Source organism: Triturus cristatus, chromosome 6 (genome assembly GCF_964204655.1).
Source record: "Triturus cristatus chromosome 6, aTriCri1.1, whole genome shotgun sequence".
In the NCBI taxonomy this organism is placed as follows: Eukaryota; Metazoa; Chordata; class Amphibia; order Caudata; family Salamandridae; genus Triturus; species Triturus cristatus.
Window position 1 is genome coordinate 1,237,124,857 of NC_140589.1, and position 21,551 is coordinate 1,237,146,407.

Sequence of the window (21,551 nt, forward strand, 5' to 3'; positions counted from 1 at the left end):
GCCCAAAAATGTGAGGATTATAATATACAATAAATGCATTATATACATAAAATACAAAACATAATACAACCTTTCACATTAATACATCACACAATCTTTATACTTTATACCCATTTTTATTTTACATGAAGATTTCTTGTTGTTACACAGTTCATCTTGCTCTGAATTGGTTTGAACAGCATTTTAACAACATGCATAATGAGCCTTGTATTCTGGCACCACTGAGTCAAAACATTTATTCCAGGTTTTATCATTTTCTAGCACAACCACAACATCCTTCACACTAATACATGCTGAAAAGTGTGAAAAACCCTTGCGGCGTACACAATCCGATTTCTTAATTCTCATCAAATCTCCAACATAAATTGCCATGGTTCTATGTTGGTCATTCACAGTACTTCTTCTGTACTGCAGTCCCCACATCTACCACACCTGACATTCCGAATCAATAGTCTTTCTACACATCCATTCTTTGTTTTACTTGAACCCCATCAGGGCTGGACTGGGAACCCAAAGCAGCCCTTGCAAATGTTGTTAGACCAGTCCCCGTATGGTACATAGTGACTGCAGCAAGTGAGCCTCACCACTACAAAGGGGGTGTTTTGGGGGGTTCTTTGCCCAAGAAAATATGGGAAAAATGGTGCATTCTAAAACACATTTGTCATTATATATCAAATTGTATTAGCAGTTAAAGCATAGTAAATGATGAACTTACTGTGCACACGGACACAACAATCTTTGATGTGGCTCTTCAATGATTCCCTCACTATCTATCCCTCCAACAGTGCTTCTCATCTCTCCATAGCCCCTCTTTCACATTTTATTTTATTTGTTTTATAACACCTGTCATACCAGTGTAGGGTGTCAGAGCACTTAACATCACACACACATACATAAACAATGGATCAGACATGTAAATAAGGATATAGAAACTGTTACATAAGGCGAAGGGGACTAGAACGCGTAGGATTTACATGTCAGCCATACCAGTAGGTACGTTTTAAGAATACTAGGTCTGGAGAAGCACAAACTCAGGATTCAGAACATAACACAGTGGTTAGGGGTGACCCAAACAAACCTTTTTTAACAACATCAGGATAATTAAAGACTGGGAAAAACATAACTTTCTAACCTGTATCATGCAGCTTACATGCAGCTCTTGGCAGTTCATAGCTTATTGTGCTAGATTACGATTGTTACTAATGAACTGCATAGAAACAAAAAAATCTCTGTGACAAAAGCAGCAACCCACTGAGCTAATCCCATAAAATAATGTTCTTACACATACATGGTACATGCTCTTTGCAGCAGTCATAGTACCCCTCTGCACAACCTTAGATGAGTCAAAACTGCCACTCGAAAAAAAACTGATCTCTCTCCAGCAGGTACATTAATCACCAGATTTAACTTGACACTTTTATTCTTGCTGGAAAACTGCTGAATATGCTAGGAACTCTGCAGTGTTTTACAACTACTGCATTGCTACAATACTGGCCACCAGTAACAAAATTGCCCCCTCACCCTGTCAGCCTAGTGGGAAAATGACCGATGCCCGGTACAGCCAGTCTGACCTTGGACCCCGCAATTTTACCTTTAAGAAGAGGAAAATAAGACATACCTGTACTTATATGAGGGGTTGTTCTCATGGCCCATAACATATCGTCATTCACCACTCTCCAATGTAGCCCATTAATAAGTGCAAGTTGCAACTGATCCTCGATGGCACGATATACTCTCTCGACTAAACCGTTAGTGCAGGATGATATAGAGAAGTTTGTATGTACCTTATATCTGCTTTTTCCACGATATCTCTCATTTCCTTGGATAGCAGTTGAGTGCCATTATCAGTCACCTGCTCTTCCAGGAAACCCTCTTTCAGGAATACTACCCTGAAGAACTCAATAACAGCATCCAAAAGTATATTCTCTACAAACTTCACTTCCGGCCATTTGGTCATGTAATCAACCAAAACAAAATCATACTTGGGTGTACTACCTGTAACTCTAAAAGGTCCCGACACATCAAATGCCACTTTGCACCACAGTGCATTTTTGACAATAACTGGAGGTACAGGTGATGGGCATGTCACTTGTGATTTGTCACTAAGAACACATGCACAACATTCACGAACATAGTGTTCCACAGCATTATTCACACCAGGCCACCGCAAATCCTTTCTCACTCTTAGTTTCATGGTGCAGACACCAATGTGACTTTCATGAACTAAATCCAGGACTCTCCTGCCACGGCACCCGGCAATAAATTGACTATCCCATGCATGATGCCCCCAACTGTGGACAATTTCTACACAACTCTCTTATAGGGTATCAGCACTGCAGGAGTATCTTTGTTAATAGGCCAACCATTCACAAAAAAGCTAGCCACATCCAAAAGTTCCTAGTCATAAGATACCTCCTCCAAGCATCTCAAAAATCATCCACTACTTCACAAAAATTTCACTCCCCTCCAGGTGCAGTCTGGACAGGAAATCAGCAACAAAGTTCTAAGCTCTAGCCAGGAGCAGCCCGTGCAGGTATGAGTGGTGGGGCGGGGCGGAAGTTTCGACAGACGATGACGAGGGAAAATAAATTATCAATTTAAATTTCCCTTGGCGTAGTCTGTTGAATCCCCCCAAACCCCACCCCACGCTCTTACCTGCACGAGTGGCTCCTGGCCCCAACCACATATTGCAATCTGTAATGGAACTCGTGCAGGCTATATTGCCATTTTGTAATATGAGGGGTAGCTCTTCCACCCCCTTTTGTGGTGAAGCGATCAACCAAAGTTTTGCAATCAGTCCTTAAAACTAATTAATTTCCCCAAGGAACGTTTTTAAAATATTGAACACCCCACCACAGACCCAGAGCTTCTTTTTTTAATGTTGCATTGTGATGTCAACTCCCCTCATGCTAGCAGAAGCAAATGCAATGGTTTCCTCACATCCATCACTTCTCTTTTGCATGATTACTGCATCAAGTTCTACGTTACTCACATCAGTTGAAATGATACATGAGTCATTAATGTCAAAAGGTTTAGGAGTTTGACTTTGCACAATCTCTTTCTTAATCAACTCAAAGTTTGCTTCACAATCATCACTCCACACGTACCGCTCCTTTTTTAAATAGTTTGTGTAAACAGGGTGTCTTGCTAGAGAAGTTGTTAATAAATTTGGCGTAGTATTCCACTAAACTTAGGAATTGACTAAGTTGTTCCTCGTCTTTGGGTTTTGACACTCCTTGAATAGCCTCTAAAACTTCATCTTGGGTGCAACCCCCCCTCTTAGATACTTGGTGCCCCAAATAATCCACCCCCTTCTGGAAGAACTTGCATTTGTATTTCTTTAGTGTTATCCCGCAAGCCTTGGTGATTTATAACACACTTCTCACCTTATTGTCATGTTTGGCCTGCGTCTTATCAAATATTGAAATATCTTGGAAGAATGTGACCCCCTTGGTGTTTTTAAATAAATAGCTCATTTAACCTTTGGAATACAGCTGATGACATGCTTACATAGCGATATGTTCCTTCAGGGTTAGCAAATGACGTGAAATGCCTTGAGCCTTTGCTTAATTTAACCTGATGAGAGGTTGGGGATATATCCAAAGAGGTGAAGAAACTAGCACCACTCAATGTCACCAGCATTTCGTTGATATTAGGCAGGGGATGTTGAGCCATCCAAATGATTGAATTCAGAACCCTCAAATTTGTGCAAAGTCTTACGGACTAATCAGCTCTGCACACTAGGATTATGGGGGCCAGCCACTCTGACCCTTCAATGGGTTTGATAACTCACATGGAACACAATCTCTCTATATTCAAGTGTTAACTCATTGCGCAAACCTATTGGCACTTTGCGAACTTTGTGGCCTACAGCTTGCACATTGTCTTTAGGAATGACACAATGCTGGAAACCTTTAAGTTTGCCCACTCTCTCATCAGAAATACTCACTGACCCACTCATCAGCAAACGTGACTACCATTTGAGCTAGTTGCTATATGTTGTGCACCATATGCATTGCTTGCTTTCTGTCTGCATAACAACATATAAGGAACAATTCCACGTTTCCCCTGCCCATTCCCACCAAAAAAGTTGGCACCATCCTTAACAGTATATATTGAACCGGAGACAGAAGTTCTAGCAAATTCCAGACTGGCATAAAATCTCCCCATGACCTCTACTCTTTTCCCCCATATGCAAACAGTATTACACAAGATTGATGCACCTGTTTGTCTCCCAAACCTCCAAAATCCTTCACAAATAATTAGCATAAAAGAAGATCAAGAGTCTCCTGTGAAAATGATATTCCTATTATTCACAGTAATTACACAAGAAGGAGGTTTTCTTTTACGAGACTCAATCATGCAAGACATGGAAGATATTTCCACCACATCACTGCTTCATTGCCCTGAGAAAGATAGCATTAACACAATGTTAGTATCCTCATTAAAATTAAGAAAATCTTCCTCAATACTTTTAACTATCTGCAAAGCAGTGGGTTTTTGCCCTTAACTGGCTCTAAACACACATGGAAAATGCCCGTTCTTCCTACATTTAAAACACATTTGGTTCTCAGCAGAGCACAATTTGGCATTTCCTACATGCGACATGCTGCCACAGTGAAAACATCAAATTTCATTTTTTTTCACCCCTTGTCTTAGAAGAAATTACCTCAAAATTGCACAAAGTATTTGCATTCACACCCTTCACAGGTTGGTATTCAGTTTCATATTGAGTAGTTTCACCTCACTAGACTTAAATAACCCATTCATTTCCTTCATACAAAATTGGGAATGTTCAATGCTTCTGGCAAGATTTAATGCTGTCTCGAAATCAGGATCCTCAGTGGACAAGAGTTTTTTCTCGAAACTTCTTATTGTTAATTCTTTCGATTAACTGATCCCGAATTATTTAGTCTCTGAATTCCCTACAGATACATGTAGCAGCAAGTGTTCTCAGAGCAGCTACAAAATCGCCAATTGACTCTCCAGGAATTTGAGAATGTTGAAGAAATGTATGTCGTTCTAACACTACATTTTTCTGGGGACTTAATCTTCTATCCAATGTTTTGATGATAGAAGTAAAATCATCAACCACAATTGCAGAATCGCCATCTTCACCTCTCACAGTAACAGTAACAACTACTAAAGGTAGGGTTTTAAATATGTTTCTTCCTTCAGAACCCAGATGGTATATTAAAAGTGCTTTTTTGAAAATATCCCCATCAATCGCTTACACATACGCCTCAAATGTTTCCTTCCACTGTTGTCAATTTAACGAAGGAGTGCTTGGAACTAGAAGAAATGGTGAAGGTGCTAATATTCTTTTCATAAAGTGACTGCACATGGGTGAGCAGAGATATAGGATACCTTAGAAGCCACTAATACTAGAATGCTATGAGTTAAACAGGCAGGGCTTTGCTCTCACTTATTAGACCAGACTGTCTTAGTGGTGTGTTCATGACATTGACACTGATGACAGCTTACCTGTCAAAAACAAATTATACAGGTTGTCAGACAAAGTAAAGGCCAGCATCAACGAAAATGATTGAGCCCCCTAGTAGTTCCTTGGTTGGCCCAGTGGTGCTCCAATCCAAAAGGGGAGACACCAGAACTCAGGTTCTGTGTGGGCTAGAGAGGACTGAATACTGTCACCATGACTGATGCACAACCCATTCTCAGAGCTGATGAGCTCATCATCCGGTTGTGGGCTGCTAAGTATCTCAGCATATTTGATCTGTCTTCCGGATATTGGCACATTGCCCAGACTGAGAGAGCAAAAGAGAGATCAGCCAGTTGAAGTGGTTTACCAACCTGACCCAGGTTTTGGCCTGCCCCAAAAGCTCAGCCAAGAGGATATCATGGACTAAGTTCAAGAGGAATGCCTAGTATTGCTGGGGGACCACCAATCTCCTAGTTGCCCTAAATTTTGGGTCGCTAGCCTCGCCGTATAACATGTGGGTTTTTGATCTTGAACCTTTGATCAAGCCAATAGACTTAACTTAGATGTTTGTATGAACTTTTAGGGGGTCAAAGGTGATCATGCAATGTCATCTGTTGTATTTCACCTCTCCCAATGTATACATTTGTAAATTAAAGTGTAGTATTTTTAGAGTGTGCGCAATAAATGTAGTTTTCCTTTTACTAAAGAAAAAGCAGCACTGACCGGACAATTATTTATTGAGTGTTATTATTGTGTGCCAGATTATGTTGATTACTAGCCCACGCCACCTTCCCTGAGTAGGCCTTGGACTGCTCTCATTCTCCACCCTTAAAGAGTAAAGCAATACAATGGTTCCCAGTAAGGTGGAATTGTAGACCAATTACTTGTGTTAAAACACAACAAATAATCTATATTCCTACAATTCCAAAGCAGCAAAAAAGGTGCAAATTTGCTTTTCCCTGAATATTGTAAGTATTGCACAAAGCAGAACAGCTCTCAATAAGCAGAAATAGTACCAGACGACCAGAAAACCAGACCATTCTCACAACATTTGGAGAAATATCAGAGGTGAAGGACATCTAACATGGGCTTCAATTGGAATTCCATAGAGCATATTATCAACCCCATTATCGCCGTTTTAGCTGCAGTTTTCTGCCACTAAAGCGGCGATAATTTTATCGCCTGGCTTGATAATATGCCCCTTAGTTGTGTGATCACATCAGTACATGGAAGATGTGCAAAACCTGCAGTGCAAAGCAAGAGAAAGGCTGCTGTTTCGGCATTTCCGCCTGTGCCTAAGGTGTGAAAATTGTATTGCACAATATGAAAAAGAAATACAAAGATACATGGACGAACTTCTGGTGTTATAGGAAGCATGTAGCGAAATGTTACTGAATGTATAAGCAACATATGCTGTCGGTAGGACAAGATCCATCATATCAAATCAAGTGCAGGAAAGGCAACGAATACTTGAGTTCTTTTTTTTTTATAATCGAATTGTATTGAATTTCTTACAGCCAAGAAAACAACATCAGAACACAAAAATACGTCGCAGGCATGCAGGTAAATCTGCATGGCGAAATTATGATCGAAGAAAATGAAAGAGGAAGAAAGTCCTCTCAAGGTACCAGTATATCATAATTGGCCCATGCGGGCATCCCCGTGCTAGGTATACTGGCTCCTCCATTTTGGTGCACCAGTCCATTGCCGCTCTCCACGCTGCTTGCGACGGGGCATGGGTAGATTTCTAGTTTTTAGTAATATCTTGCTCTGCCAGTACAGTGCTTTTAAGGGGCAGTCCCAACCTATAGGCAAGAACATACAATATACATCCACGCCCTGGGGACAGGAAGACTGCTTGTACCCCTCTATTGCTGCAAGATGCAGGGGGTGGTGTAGGCCATGTGCAGGTACTTCAGTGCAATAAGGCGGAGGCGGGAGGAGACCAGTTCTCTTGGGGCCATATTTGCGTCCATCCAGTCGCTCCCATACAAAGGACCCAAGCAGTCCTCCCAATGTTCCCTGGGGGTTCCTAGTAGGTCAAGGGCGTTTAGTACAAGGGATTTGTATATTGCCGATATGGCACCCCGGCCTGATGGACCAAAGGTGATGCTAGGTTCTAGGGAGTTGTGTTCCGGGAAATCAGCTTGTGTTAGCAGATAGCCAATTAACAATCACCTGGAGCTGCGATGCCCAGTAGTGTACAGGAATTCCCATTCCTCCGTCGTACGTGGACAGTACACATTTCTGGAAAGTGATCCTAGGGGGCCACATATATGGAACGGAGAGAGGGAAAGTTAGCAGTACTGGGTACGGTCATCATTTTTAAAGGGAAACGTGCTCCAGGGCATTAGGAGGTAGGGTTGCCTATGTAGTCATATCCTTTACTGTTAGGGTTTGTAGTGGCCACAAGTTAAGGCTCCATGTGAGTTCCAGCACTACGGCTATATGGACGCCAAGATATTAAAAACTGATATGGCGCACTGGAAGGCAGGATTGCCAATCGACTATTGAGGGATCACCAGTAATTGGAACAAGGAGCGATTTAGTCCAGTTTACCCGAAATCTGAAGGCTTCTTCATACTGATATAGAATGTGAAGCAAACATGGGCCCGTGATTTGAGGCCGACACATTAGTATTAGGACATCGTCATCATAGAGTGCAATGTGATCCTCAAAGCCACCATGCCATGAAAACGCACAAAGCTGCGCATCACAGTGATCCATGCCGCTTGTGGCTCAAACACCAACGCAAACAGTAGTGGCGACAAGGTGCATCCCTGTCTTGTTCCTCAGTCAATAGGAGAAATGGAGGATAGAATGCAGAACGACTCTATTTAGGGTCCCATAAATTGATCAACAATCACACTTGCCTGGGGTCAGAGAGGTGTGCTTTTCTGATGCTTGATATTCATGCTTGTGAGAAAATCTCTAAGCTCTAGACTGTTGAAAGGTGGGCCATTGTCAGACTTAAGAATGTATGGGACACCTCATGTTGTAAAAACATCATTCAATAACCCAATGACTTTTCCATGAGTAGCTGATGACATGTCTTCCACGAGGGGAAATCTTGAGTATTCATCAATTATTACCATGAGATGATGGCTATGATTGAGGGGTGCGAAGAAATCAATAGCAATTCACTCCCAAGCATATTTCGAGAGATCGGACATAGTTAATGAGTGCTGCATTGTTTAGGGAGGCAAACAGTTGCAGAAGTGATAGGCCTTTAATTCTCTTTCAACTCTTTTATCGAGGCGAGTAAACCACACTCTGTCTCGGAGAGCTCTCTTAGTTGCAACAATGCCACGATGACCCTTGTGAGCCAGTTCTATAACTTATTGTCTCAGGAATTACAATCCTCACACCTTGTAGTATAAGGCATTCTTGAGTAACAGAAAGTTCTTCTTTGACTTTTTTGACCTTTTGATAATCAAAGTCATCCATTAGGGGTTGAGTATGTTTCCTCCAGGATTGCTGTGAAATGATGTCTTTGATAATAATCATATGTCGATCTGTGTTTGTTGCAGTCAGAACTTGTTCTACTGACAGAGCGGCAGGCTTGCTGGGTTTCACTATGAATTTTACATAGGCACTCAGCTGCTTTAGACACTGTATCACGACACTGCACAGGCACTCATGAAAAGCAGTCAGCAAGATCTTGATCTTTCCTGGGCCGGTGCACAATAGTTTAATCATACTCCTGCAGTCTCAAACCCCACCTCTCAATTTGATGGGGCATCTTGGCTGTTGGATTCCCAAAAATGGTGAGCAACACCTGGTGGTCAGTGACAAGGGTGAAATGCTTTCCATGTAGAAATACATGGAATTGTTCAAAAGCCCACATCACAGCTAGGTTTTCTTTTTCAGGTTGGGAATAAGCACATTCTGTTTGTGGCAAACTACTGCTCACATAGGCCACAATGTATTTTGTGCATTTTCATGACCAGTGTGCTGAGCTAGGGTTGCACCCAACCGCACAAGGCTTGCATCGACCACAATCTCAGTATGCAATTTTGGAATAAAAAATATGATATTTCAGTAGCGTTCTCAATTGCATGTTTGATTTTCTTGAAGTTGTGATCACATTAATATGACCACCTGAACACAGCATTCCCTTTTGTGAAGAATCTCATTGGTACACTGACCATGGCAAAACCACGAATGTACCTAGGACAGTAACTGGTCATGCATGGTCGCATCCTGTGGGGGACTAGTGTCACCACATGGTTGCTAAAAATGATTATTGACTCTGTAATGGTGCCAAGGCAGCACACGTGTATACTGTTGTCTTTGAAGGTGTTAGACCGGGCACCGGAGACAGTTCATGATAATTTTCTGCTAGCATGATGTTTATCAATATACCGCTGTCAATGAAGAAGGGTACAGGACAACCATTCACTTTGAGTGTGATCTTAGGGCACTGTCCAAGGAAGTTTGGTTTTTCCACATGGCTACCTCTCTTGGACTTGGGCTTTTCTCTGCATGAGACCAAACCTTCATGTGTACATCGTTTCTTAGTAGACACCATCATTACAAAGCAATTTTCTTCACCATCACTCAACACTGACGTCCAAGAGTCTGTGCACGATTACTTGGATGACGATCTCCATTCAGTTTCCACTTGCCTCACTTGATGTCGCAGTTTGGCCTTGTGGGAGTGGCTTCTGGAACTTTCTGGAAACCATTTTCTCTTCTCAACCTGACGTAGATGGTTTCTCTTTCACTCTGCAAACCATTATGAAATGGTTGTCTTAACCGCGGCCCTTGAATATTTGTCCGATGACGGTATAATTACCTTTGTGTTGAAAGGAGATTCTGCTTCAAAAACACATTTTCTTGCTCTACAGAGATATCACTTGACCTGAAACCTTGTGTCCCTGCTTACTTTTCGTGTTCAGTGCTGATTCATTTGGGCTTCTTCCGGTTTCCATATCCACTATCCGGTGATCAGCACGTTCTTCTGCTCTCGCAGCCATGAGCACTCTCTCCAGTCTGAGTGTTTCATTCAGCATATGTTGTCTGACAAGTCAGACAGACACCCATTGATTACTCAGAGACTGTTGTGTAGTTCCTATATTACCTATACAGGATCTGCGCGTTTTGGATAACATAAACTGTGAGAGTGGTGGCAGACTGATTCTGTGCACCCTCACCAGATACGTTAGCCTGCCTGTATTAGCTAGCTCACAGTGCCACTAGAATCTCCTCTTATCAGGGAGAGAATAGTTTCTGGCAACCTCAGAACATGACTACCCTAATCCCCCAGGATCGTGGAAACAATATACTACTTTTCACTTAGTCACTCGTGCACACTTAGTTTGTCTCAGAGATACACAAAATAAACAGGCTGGGCATTTCAATAAGGATTTATTGAACATTTCTTATTCTGGTGTAAAATAGAAGGCTGCAACAGCCATTAGATAGTAGCAGAGATATATGATTAGCAGTACTACGAAAGTAAAGGGATGGTATAGCTCTACCATTTTGCAAAAAATCATGAATACAGACAAGTACATAAAATACATAAGAGGTGCATACTCCTACCATGCCACCCTAACTAGATGTACCTTAATGTACCTAGCATCTATGTAGGTGGTATGCCAAGAATCCCTCTAGGATCTAGTCCACCCCATTACCTGAGAATCAAAGAATGTGGGACCCCGTCCTGGTCTCGAGTTGGACACTCCGCGAGGGATGTTAGACCACTGCTAGCTGGAGCGTCTGCATGCAGGAACCTCAGCGTCTCTTGTCAGTGTGTCAGCCAGGAAGTCACCGTCTCCTCTGGCTCTCTAAGCAAGTCATGATGTATATATACCCATAGGTCTCTCCAGGGGTCCTACCTTGCTGTGGTACTTTGTCGTCCTAAAGGATGACGTCGGCCCTGAACTTTATACAGAGATATTATACAGGAGATGTCAGTCCTGCTGTGCTTCCAAGAAGCTTTATGCATAATGTATGAGATTCGAACTAGGGAAAAACCCGCGTTCTGAATGCAGTGTTGTATCTATGTAAAAGGTCAGTGTCTAAGAACCGTTAACAATTTAATGTAGGGAAGAATATAGGTGAAAGGTTGTGATGTTACCTGCACCTATATAAGGTACCTTTATGGAATATAACAAGACGTACGGCTTCTTCATCATTGAATTAATTGAACTTGCAATGCTTGTTGGGAGTCTCATGTCTTTCAGAAAATTCATCATCGTTCCCCCAGCTTGCTGTCCAGCTTCGTTGAAGATTTAGCTTTCATAGTTGATGTTCGGCACTGGATTGAACTTCACCACTAAGGCAGCTTTAATCTGTCGTTAAGATATTTCAGCAGCTTGCGGTATTTTCTTTTTGCTTCTTTCACTCCTTCACATGCAAGTTTCTTTTAAGTATTCGATGATCTTCTTGTCATCTGTTTCTTCTAGCGCATTGATGAAATCATCAAACTTCTCAATCCAGGAAGTCCATCTGGTGCCAATGTTCAACTTTTTGACAGTGTCGAATGAAAGCGTTGGTTTCAGGAAAGTGGCTCCATTCATACCACCTCTAGGCCACACTGGGAGCTCACACAAGTGTCATCACGACCACCATAATGTCGTATGGACCCATTTTCATCTTTTTTGGTAAGTGTCGGATTTATATCTTGTACCTGGTCACAGGAATGGACGGTGGAACCATTATGGTCCAACTGCCAAAAATAAATGCTGATGGACCCTATATTTACCATGCAGAAGGCTACTCCACCTCCACCGTGGGCAAACTGCTCCGATGGCCCGACAGATAAATGGCCGGAGAACTGACGGTAAGGGGCAGTAAATAGTAAACACCGCCCCCCTCACCATCAGAGATTACTCCCATGGCAAAGGGGGGCATTTTATTTATTATTTTCAAAAAGAAAATCCCACTTCAGTATTTTATTTTTGAAAATAAAACAGAAAGCAGTGTGGTGCAGGGTGTAGCGTCTTCCCCAGCCCGGTAGCATGCAAATGACTAATTCACACATGGAGCTCTGTAGTGCACGTCTTTATTCTTCAGAGTGCAACCGTTAACTGATTCACAATACATCACCAACTTTATTTGATCACACATAGACACCCCACAGCTTACGTCATTCCTGTTGAGTCCTTCGGGATCCAGAAGGGCCCGCTCTACAAATATATACAAGAGACTACACTAGGCTCCATCCTATTGATGAGGCCCTGCATCAAACTGCAAAAAGCATTGACAGGAATTAACATGATGGTGGTTCCTGCAATGCTTTAAGAAATGACCCGCAGTTTGGTAGTTATATCATGATTTGTCAGATAGAGGTGCAGTGAAGGCGACTGAATAAATTACTCTGTTGGCCTGACTACAATACTACCATCTGCTACAATATAATTTTGGCCCTTCACTGCTTAATTTTGAATTGTTCGACAAAGAGCCTTATGTAAGGTTAAACTGGCAATGTAAAGTTGTATGTCATAATATCATCTATAGAAATGTCATGTTATTTTCAATGTTATAGTAAAAATATAGACAGCCAAAATATTGAGAAGGTACATATATGTTGTTAAGTACAGATTTACTAACTCTTAACTCCTCATCTACATGCCTTTAACGTATATCCATATTGCCATGGCACATGTATGTGAAGTTAGCTATACTAGATGTATATTTGTGTATATATAATTACCTATTTTGGTCATCTATATTTTTGGGGATTATATTTTTGCAGCACAATATTTAAAACTCTATATTCTGTTAGCATAATGAATACTAGTCCCAACTCCACCATGGTAGCCAAAGATGGTCTGTCTCCCTGAACATGTCTGACATGGCTATTTCCTCAATGGTGTCGTCTGCCATCGTGTTAGGTCTGTTTTTGGGTCTCACCTGAGCCAGCGCGCATGCGCTGATCTGCGAGACTTTAAGTAAGAGCTTTTTAACTTTAAACACACGCTCGTGCATGTGCTTTTTTATTTTAATCACACCTATTGGCCTTTGCGTGCGTCTTTCTAAGAAAGACAGCACGCAATTGGCCAAAGGCGGGTGCATGGCCCGCCTTCTCTCTGCGAGCATGAGCGCCATATGTTTCCAATTATCTTAATTGGAAACAGATGGTTGCGCTGGCCCTGGTGCAAATTCCTTTTAGCGCGCGTGCACCACTCCTGGGCTTCTTTTATTCGTCTCGACACGCGCCTCACCCACCTTCACACTCGCTTCCAGTCATCTAATGACATGGATGTTCGTCAGTTTGGCCTGCACCATAGCCACCGCCTGGGTCTGGACAAGCGCCCCGAACTCATTCCGGACGATGCTGTCTCTGATACACACATTGACCTTAATCGTAGCCCCTCTGGTCGTCAGCGGCGTAGCTAGGGGGGTGCGGGTGGGGGCGGTCCGCCCCAGGCGGCACTATTTTGGGGGTGTCCGGGCAGTGCCTCAGCAGTATCGGAATCAGCACAACACAAAATCGCAATTGGCAGCCAAAGTGCATTGTGCAGCATAACTAAGCCTTGATTGGGCAGTGTGTGTAAATGCTACTGCATTGCACGCACGAGCTTATTTTAAAAGTGTACCTTCATGTTTGGGTCCGAGGCCGTCAATCCGGTAGCGCGCGAAAGCGCTACCAATGACGGCCCTGCAAACATTTATCATGAAGAGCCCGCCCATGGCAGACTTGTAAACTGTCCTGTTGTTTAGCGTGCTGCGCGCACAAACGCATGTGGTGACGTGCATGTATGCATCCAGTGACTGACACCTCAACAGGCCACCACAAGCTGTTGACCCGAACCGACTCTCTCCCAGTCTCAGCCCAGAAGCCCGTGGTTCCCAATCTCTGCTCCGGGACGCCCCTGTGCGCCGTTAAAACTAGCCAGAGGCGCCGCAAACAGATGCACATCAATGTGGGAAGCACTGCACTAATCCCTTCCTTTTACATCGCTGCTATTTTGCTCTACGACCTAAGTTGAAACTCGTGCTTTCTGTTCTGCAGTTCAGTTCCAACTGAACTTTTCCTTCCGGTGTACTGATCTCTTTAGTAGGTCACAGCAAGACAGTGCAGGGTGTGGAAGTAGACAGTGCTGACGCTCCGATGTAGAAGTTGCGCCATCAGGAGAGCCACTGCCAGCATCAGCCAGAGGTAGCTCACAAAGGTCAGCTTAATGGCCGTGCCAAGCGTGGATAGCATGGCCCAGGCAGCTGACTTGCAAAGGTAAGAAAGAGTGCGTGTGCTTAAAGATGCCTCACTGTTTTATTAGAAAGGAGCAACGTGGACGCGTGTTTGCTGTTACCAAGTGTGCGGAGCCTGCAGGTGGTGATTTTGTAAACACAGTGGCATCATCTCATCCTGTGTTGTTAGCAATAAAATTGAATTAGAATATCAGTGACTTTCTGAAGAGTTGTTCACACTTGCTCTGCAGTCTTAAAGTGAGGATATACCATGTACAAGTTCTGAGAGATAGAATACAAAAACCATATTTCCCCAAGAGCAAGAGTTTCTTGCATCAGTGGACTGCTTCAACTCAGCATATAACCAGTTTGTTAACTGTCTGTAATTTGTATCCACACCTTGAAACCAACTACTTGTAGCAATCTAAATTTTTGATTTTCGTATTTAAAATGATTTTTTCCCCGTGGCTATTAGGTGTAGAAGTTTAACATTGTACAAGTGCACGCGCAGTTGGTGTCTTTCAGATTATCCTAGAGAAACACTGTGCTCCGAGATGTTAGACTTGCTCCCAGTTAGTAACACTCGATGTATCTTCATATGCTGTTCCCTTTAGGCTTTCTTTTTTATTGCACACAATCGCATTGCCCTGCTCAGAGCTAAGAGCATGCTTTGGATCTACAATTATGAATGAACATATTCTAAGAAGCAAATAGGTCAGACTTTTTATGTAATGCATGTTATGTAACACAGGTGGATATAATGATGATTGTGGTTTGTGATTTATTTTTGTATGTCTGTGTTTGTATGGATTTTTGAGTGCATAACAGGTACATTGCTTTATCCATGTAATATATACATAGTTGAAATTTGGACTGATAGTGATACAGTTAAGATGGGTCAGTTAAATTGAAACATGATTACTTTATCAACATAAAACAAGCTAGAATCGTAAAATTTAAAACAAAATTTGGATGGAATAATAGTGGAGGGGAGAGTGACAGCGGGACCAAGGTAAGTCCCCTCCTGCTGCGGCATTGCCTAAGTGCTACTGGTACTTGAGGGGGATAGAGGTTCCACGGGTCAGAAAGTCCAAGATAACCAACTCCTTCCCTAGACAAACTGATGAGGCTTGAGGAGAGACGGTCAATCCCTCCACCCCGGGATGTAGAATGAGACTGCTGGCATACTGAGTGAGCTTCAGTGGAGAAGCGGGAGCAGGCCCAGGATGACCACTACTCCATGTGCACACTGTGTGCGCACTGCGGGCAGACAGAGGAGACAAAAAGTAAACACCTCATCTCTGAGACGCTGTAAGAGCACAACTGGCACACACTGTCCAGCAAAGGCTGGATGGAAGGGCCTCTAGCACCTGCATCCATGAATGTGCACACAGCTGCCACTGTGGGGGCTGCAGGCAAGAGAGAGGCTGTACGATATTTTACCTTCATTGGCTTCATCCCAATTATTTTCAGGGAGAAAAATGGAAGTACTTCCAAGGCCAGGGTTCCAACCTTCACAGTAACGGGGAAAGTGTTTTAAATGGGCCTGCACATGTAAATATTCTTCTCTTCGGTAATGGAACATTATTTTGCAGTTTTGTAGCAGTGTAGTTGTGTTTAAAGCAGAAGAAAGTTCCTTGTATATTGAGCAGTTTTGGGCAACAAACAAAATGGCAAGTTAACTCTGGTTATTAATGTATCTGCTTAGGAGAGATAGGAGTTTCGTCTAGTGGCAGTTTTCACTTGTGTAAGGTAGCCCAGAGGGTTAATATCGTAGCGACCACGTATTTGCATTGCTGATGTGACATTCCGTGTTTGCAGTGACTTATGAGTGACATTCCACAGCAAAACGTAACACTTCAAAAACGCTTTAAACTGTGTTAAAATAATGAATTGTGCTTTAAGTCATAAGCTTGGACATCGTAGCACTATAAATACAGAAGTCATTAACCACCACTCTTTACCTCCCTGCCAGCCAAAAATCTGTTCCTTTACTGTCTGGTTACATTCATCTGCAGTGACGGAATTAATCTAGAAGATTTCATAACGCAAACAAATGCATTTCCTACTGATTACTTTAACTTTGATTTATCTTTAAACATACAGTGTGCCTTTATTTTGAATGATGTTACCTGATGGTGAAGACAATCAAAACTAGTGACTGAACAAACCTATTTTGTCCTCCAACCCTCATCCCCCTCGTCCGGCCTGGTACTGCCCCAGCTGCAGCTCTCAAGTTAGTCTAGTGATCAGGTGCGCTGGACTCACCTGTAGTATCCTGAAGGTGCTGCCGGGCAAAGCCTGTAGAGTGCGTGGTGAAACCCAGTCTGGTGGACCGGTCTGCAGACATTGCTGAGGTTACCTTCAGGCCCAAGGCCTGCCAGGCAAGGCTACGCTTTGACCTTCTTAGTCACTGTCTCTTGCTGTTACACTAAGTGCTCCTAAGTAGTAGTTAGCAGTGCCCCCTTTAAACTGCGCCCGCCACTGCCCACTGGACGGTCTACAGGGACCCCTTCATGATTAAAGGCCAGGCGCTGGTGATGGCTAAGTTGCTTGCTATCTTTAGGCAAACTGTCCATAGGGAAGAATCTGGGCTGTTCACAGCAGAAAAATTCCCCCACACTGTTCCAGTGCCAGCTGCCTGCCAGCAGCACAATTATAGAGAGCACGCTGTGAGAGTCTCACAATGCTATTTGCGTGGTGAGCATGGTAACAGGAAAGCAAACAAAAATTCAGCCACTGGTTGGGATTTTCGTTGCAGGCTTTCTGTTGATGGTACAGAAGTGCCGGATCCTGACTGTGTTTATGTTCTGCAGTGATACCAGACGACCAGGTGGAGGGCCGGGCCTGGTACAAATGTATTTAAGCTGCAGGGCAGAAGTATATGTGTGTTTTTAGAGACGTTTTGACACTATAGGTCACAACGCTACTCCCTAACAACCAAAGCGTAGTCGGTTATAAGTTCCTAATTGCGGCGCTGGACAACCAGTAGCGCAGCAGGTGCTGGCAGTGGCTGCTTTTATCATAATATGAAGCAACGTGTTGGGATTCTTCCAGGAGCAATAGTATGCGTGACTAACACATTTTAGTACGGTGATGCAGACATCAGTACTGAAAATGCCTTAGTTCAACTCCTGATGCGTGGTACTTGGCAAGACTGTAATACGCCTGCTGCAAAGGACCTGTGCCATGCATATCAAAAAATAATATTTTATGGGCACAGCTCAGTGGGTTACTGCTTTTGTCACAGAGATTCGGTTGTTACTGTGTAGATCATAAGCTACATTCGTAATCTAGAACAGTGAGCTATGAACTGCTATCTAAGAGTTGCATGGTACATGTTAGAAAATGATGTGTTTTTTTCCCAGTGTTTCTATTTTGAGGTTGCTAAGAAAGGTTTGTTTGGGTAGAAATACATTTTTTTTAAAGTCGATCCTAAACACTGTGTTATGTTCTGAGTCTGTCCTTCTCCAGACCAAGCACTCTTAAAAAGTGCCTACCAGCATGGGTGGTATATGAATCTTACACCTTTTGGTGGTCTTTGCCTTATATGACATTTTCTATGCACTAATTCACAAATGTATGATTCATTGTGTCTGGATATGTGATTTTGAAAATGTGGAAAGGTTTTGCTTTAGGAGCAGGGATTAATAAAGTCCTTTTTAAATGTGGACTGTAACATCTGCAGTTGTAAAGCAAGCATTCAAGCCTTTGGGCGTTCTGGCTGTTAGATAAGATGTTTGTTACTGATGAGGTATGGTTCACACAAGATTCCCTATTAGGCACACTATGTCATACCGCCTTCAATTCTGATCTGCTCTCGAGGCACCATGTTTGTTGAGACTAAGTGTGGTGGGGCAGCACATGTAAAGAAGGTGGGACTGTGTCTGACAAAGGGTAGGGTGTTGAAAATGCACTGGAGAAAGTTAATTATCATGAATTTCCAATGAATGCATGATGATACATAAAGCACAATAATGTATGAGATTCCATACATACTAGATGGTACCTCTGCTGTGAGAGAACTCATGTAGAGACGTGCACCATATGCTGTACACACAAACACACACATGACTCCCCTATGATGTCCCATTCTTTTTCCATCTTCTTTGTCTAAGGGTAGTAATAGTTAGGGATGTCCCTCAGCCTTGCCATTATCATTATCCCACACATACTTGATGGTACCTCTACCTTGACACTCTTATTTAGAGGCATACTCCCATTCTGTGTGAACCTTCTTTCTCCAAGGGCAGCAGTAGGCAGGAGTGTCACAGAGCTTAGCCAGTCGCATTTTTCCATACACACTAAATGGTACCCTTGCTTTGAGAGATCTCATGTAGAACATGCTCCATAAGTAGCATGCACACACAGTACTCCCTAGTGCTGACCCCAGTCGGTTTGCCCTATCTTTCACCCAGTACGGTAGCAGGCAGGGGTGTCTCTGAGCTTATCCAGTAGTATTCTTCCGCATATACACAATGATAGAGATCTCATGTAAAACATGCACCATAAACAGTATGTAACTTTATACTCCCCAGAGCTGCCCCTATTCTGTTTCCGTGTGAACAGGACATGGAGAACCCTATATGCCAACGAGAAGCAGGGTAATTGTATTATATTCCATCAATAGTCCTGTGGGACTTATTTATGTTCTACTTCAATCTTATTTTTTAAAAATGTGTGTAGACTCAATTCTATTAGTCAGAAGAAAGGTACAGGATGCCTTCTTATTTGAATAGAAGTTAATTTGTTGTCTAGGAACGATATAGCTCCTAAATAGAAAAATAGAAAATACTCTCATTTAAAAAAAGATGTAATGAAGATAAACTGTAAACATCTGCGCCGTTGACACGGTGTACTGTGCTGTAAACAGGAACTGCATTGCTGACATGGATTATCTTTAGGGTTTTTTTATGGCCATTATTGAGAAAGGTGAATATATTTTCGTTCACACTTTGAGCATTTCTGAGATATTGATCCATGCTTTTGCCTTGAAATTTAAGGAGCTGATTATAGTGCCCATTAGTGATCCATTGCAAAGTCAGTTTTAGGAGCTGCTCTGCTTAAAACCATGAGTGGCTGATAGGTTTAAAGGAGTTGCACAGCCTGAGATGTCACTGATCAATGGTGATATGAGAACCCGACTGCGCGTTTGATGAAGAACTATTAGCGGCGATACTACGTTTCTTTCGGACCTCTTTCAAGTGCTCGCCGTCCTTTTCCCCCAGCACCCCCACCAGCCCCCCCTCCCCAGGGGCGGCAATCTGAGGTATAGCCCCGGGCGCCACAAGCTCTAGCTACGCCTCTGCTGGTCGTGAGAATTCGGTGCGTACTATTCTGCTTCTACGGATGGTCCACCAAGTATGCCCCAATGCGGGAGAACCACGCGCTTGTGTAAACGTAGTACGGGTTTTTCTGGCGAAGGAATGCCGTTTTTTTGAAGGCGTGAAATTAATCGAATCGCACACGCATACCGTTTTAGCGTCCGACAACTGGGATATTTGAATGTGATTATGTTGCACCCTGTGGAAGGTTTCCCTTGTTCCTATGATTCAGCCCCTGCTAGCACACGTGGTAAGTACGTTTTATATACACCACAAAGAGCTCGAGCCACTACTCTGAGAGAGCACACCAGATATATATAGCATGATGTTTAGGATTTTTTTCCCCTGAGAAACATGCAGATATCGCGTTAAACAAAAAGGGTATTGTTAATGTAATTGGGAAAAGGCCTGATTAAGGGGGAAAAAACCTGTTCCTTTAACAGTACCTATTGCTGATGGACACCTTGTAGGAAGCAGGCTGTGTTTGCAGAAGGCGCGCTGCCAAGGCTGATGATTCAAAAGGCAGGGTCTTCAACAAAACTTTCCATTCTTCGTGGAGGCAATATGTGGCATTTTAAGGGGAGTTTTTGTGTACTGCCAGCAGTGATTTTTTTCTTTCAAAGTGCGGAGTAGAAATAGTTTACCGGAGTGCACATGTGTATCCCGGCTGGCGCTGCCATGGACAGGTTTTACATGCAATATATTTTTGTTTCACAATAATTTAAAAATTATAGATAAGAGGGGCACAGTTGGAGTTACTGCGTTCGTCATAAGCATACCTATACTTTGGTGAGACCCTTGTGCAGTTCTGTTCAGTTACAGTAAGGTGGGCTTTAAAACCTCAAGATACATTTTTCATGGAGCAGTGTGAAGAATAATTTTTTTTATATATCGGACCAATCCTAAAAGTGTTACAGTGACTTCTCTCCTCACTTTTCACTTCCACCCGTTGTCATTTGCCCGAGCACTCAGCGCCCAGTGGGCAGTAGCAGCGTCATAATAGACTTGAGTTGTGAGCCCCGCAACAGATTTGAAAACATGCACCCCCGCCCCCAATAAGCATACCTCGCGCACATACATGCATACATATTACTTAACGAAAAAACACCAAGAACACTGAAGCAGTACTCAGTTTAGGCAATATGATGACACACAGTGAGGGAAATCAGTTTTTGTACTTATTTGTCGTGATAAAAAGCAGTACTCTATGTAAACATTCTGCCTTAGTTGAATAATTGAAAATCTGTTGTCATTCGTCAGTTGTTCCTCAATCTTCAATATTTAGTTGAGAAATTGATGATATATCTGTACTGTCCATTCTTCTCAATTTAACACACTTACATGGCTATGTGTATATTTAAAGTAGATTATGTTGAAGGCAGATTCCTGTATTTTAATATCCATTAGTTCCCCTGTGAATGATCGCATGCAATTATTGTTGCATTTCCAATTTTAAATCCTAAAGAGCTGCAGTTAATTATTTTCCCCATAGAGCAGAAAACAGTGCCTCCATCCCTCCAGCCTGCTCCTAGAGACAGTGTCTCCCTCCCACGCCCCCATCCCTCCAGCCTGCTCCTAGAGACAGTGTCTCCTTCCCTCACCCCCATCCCTCCAGCCTGCTCCTGGAGATGGTGTCTCCCTCCCTG

The 21,551-nt window shown here is 42.8% G+C and overlaps 1 protein-coding gene across 2 annotated transcripts in view; it reads right to left on the minus strand.

Annotated features, from left to right (window-relative positions):
- The window catches only part of RGS7 (regulator of G protein signaling 7), a 1,943,194-nt gene that overhangs the window by 218,669 nt on the left and 1,702,974 nt on the right, over positions 1–21,551 (minus strand). The gene's annotated exons all lie outside the window — the stretch shown is intronic.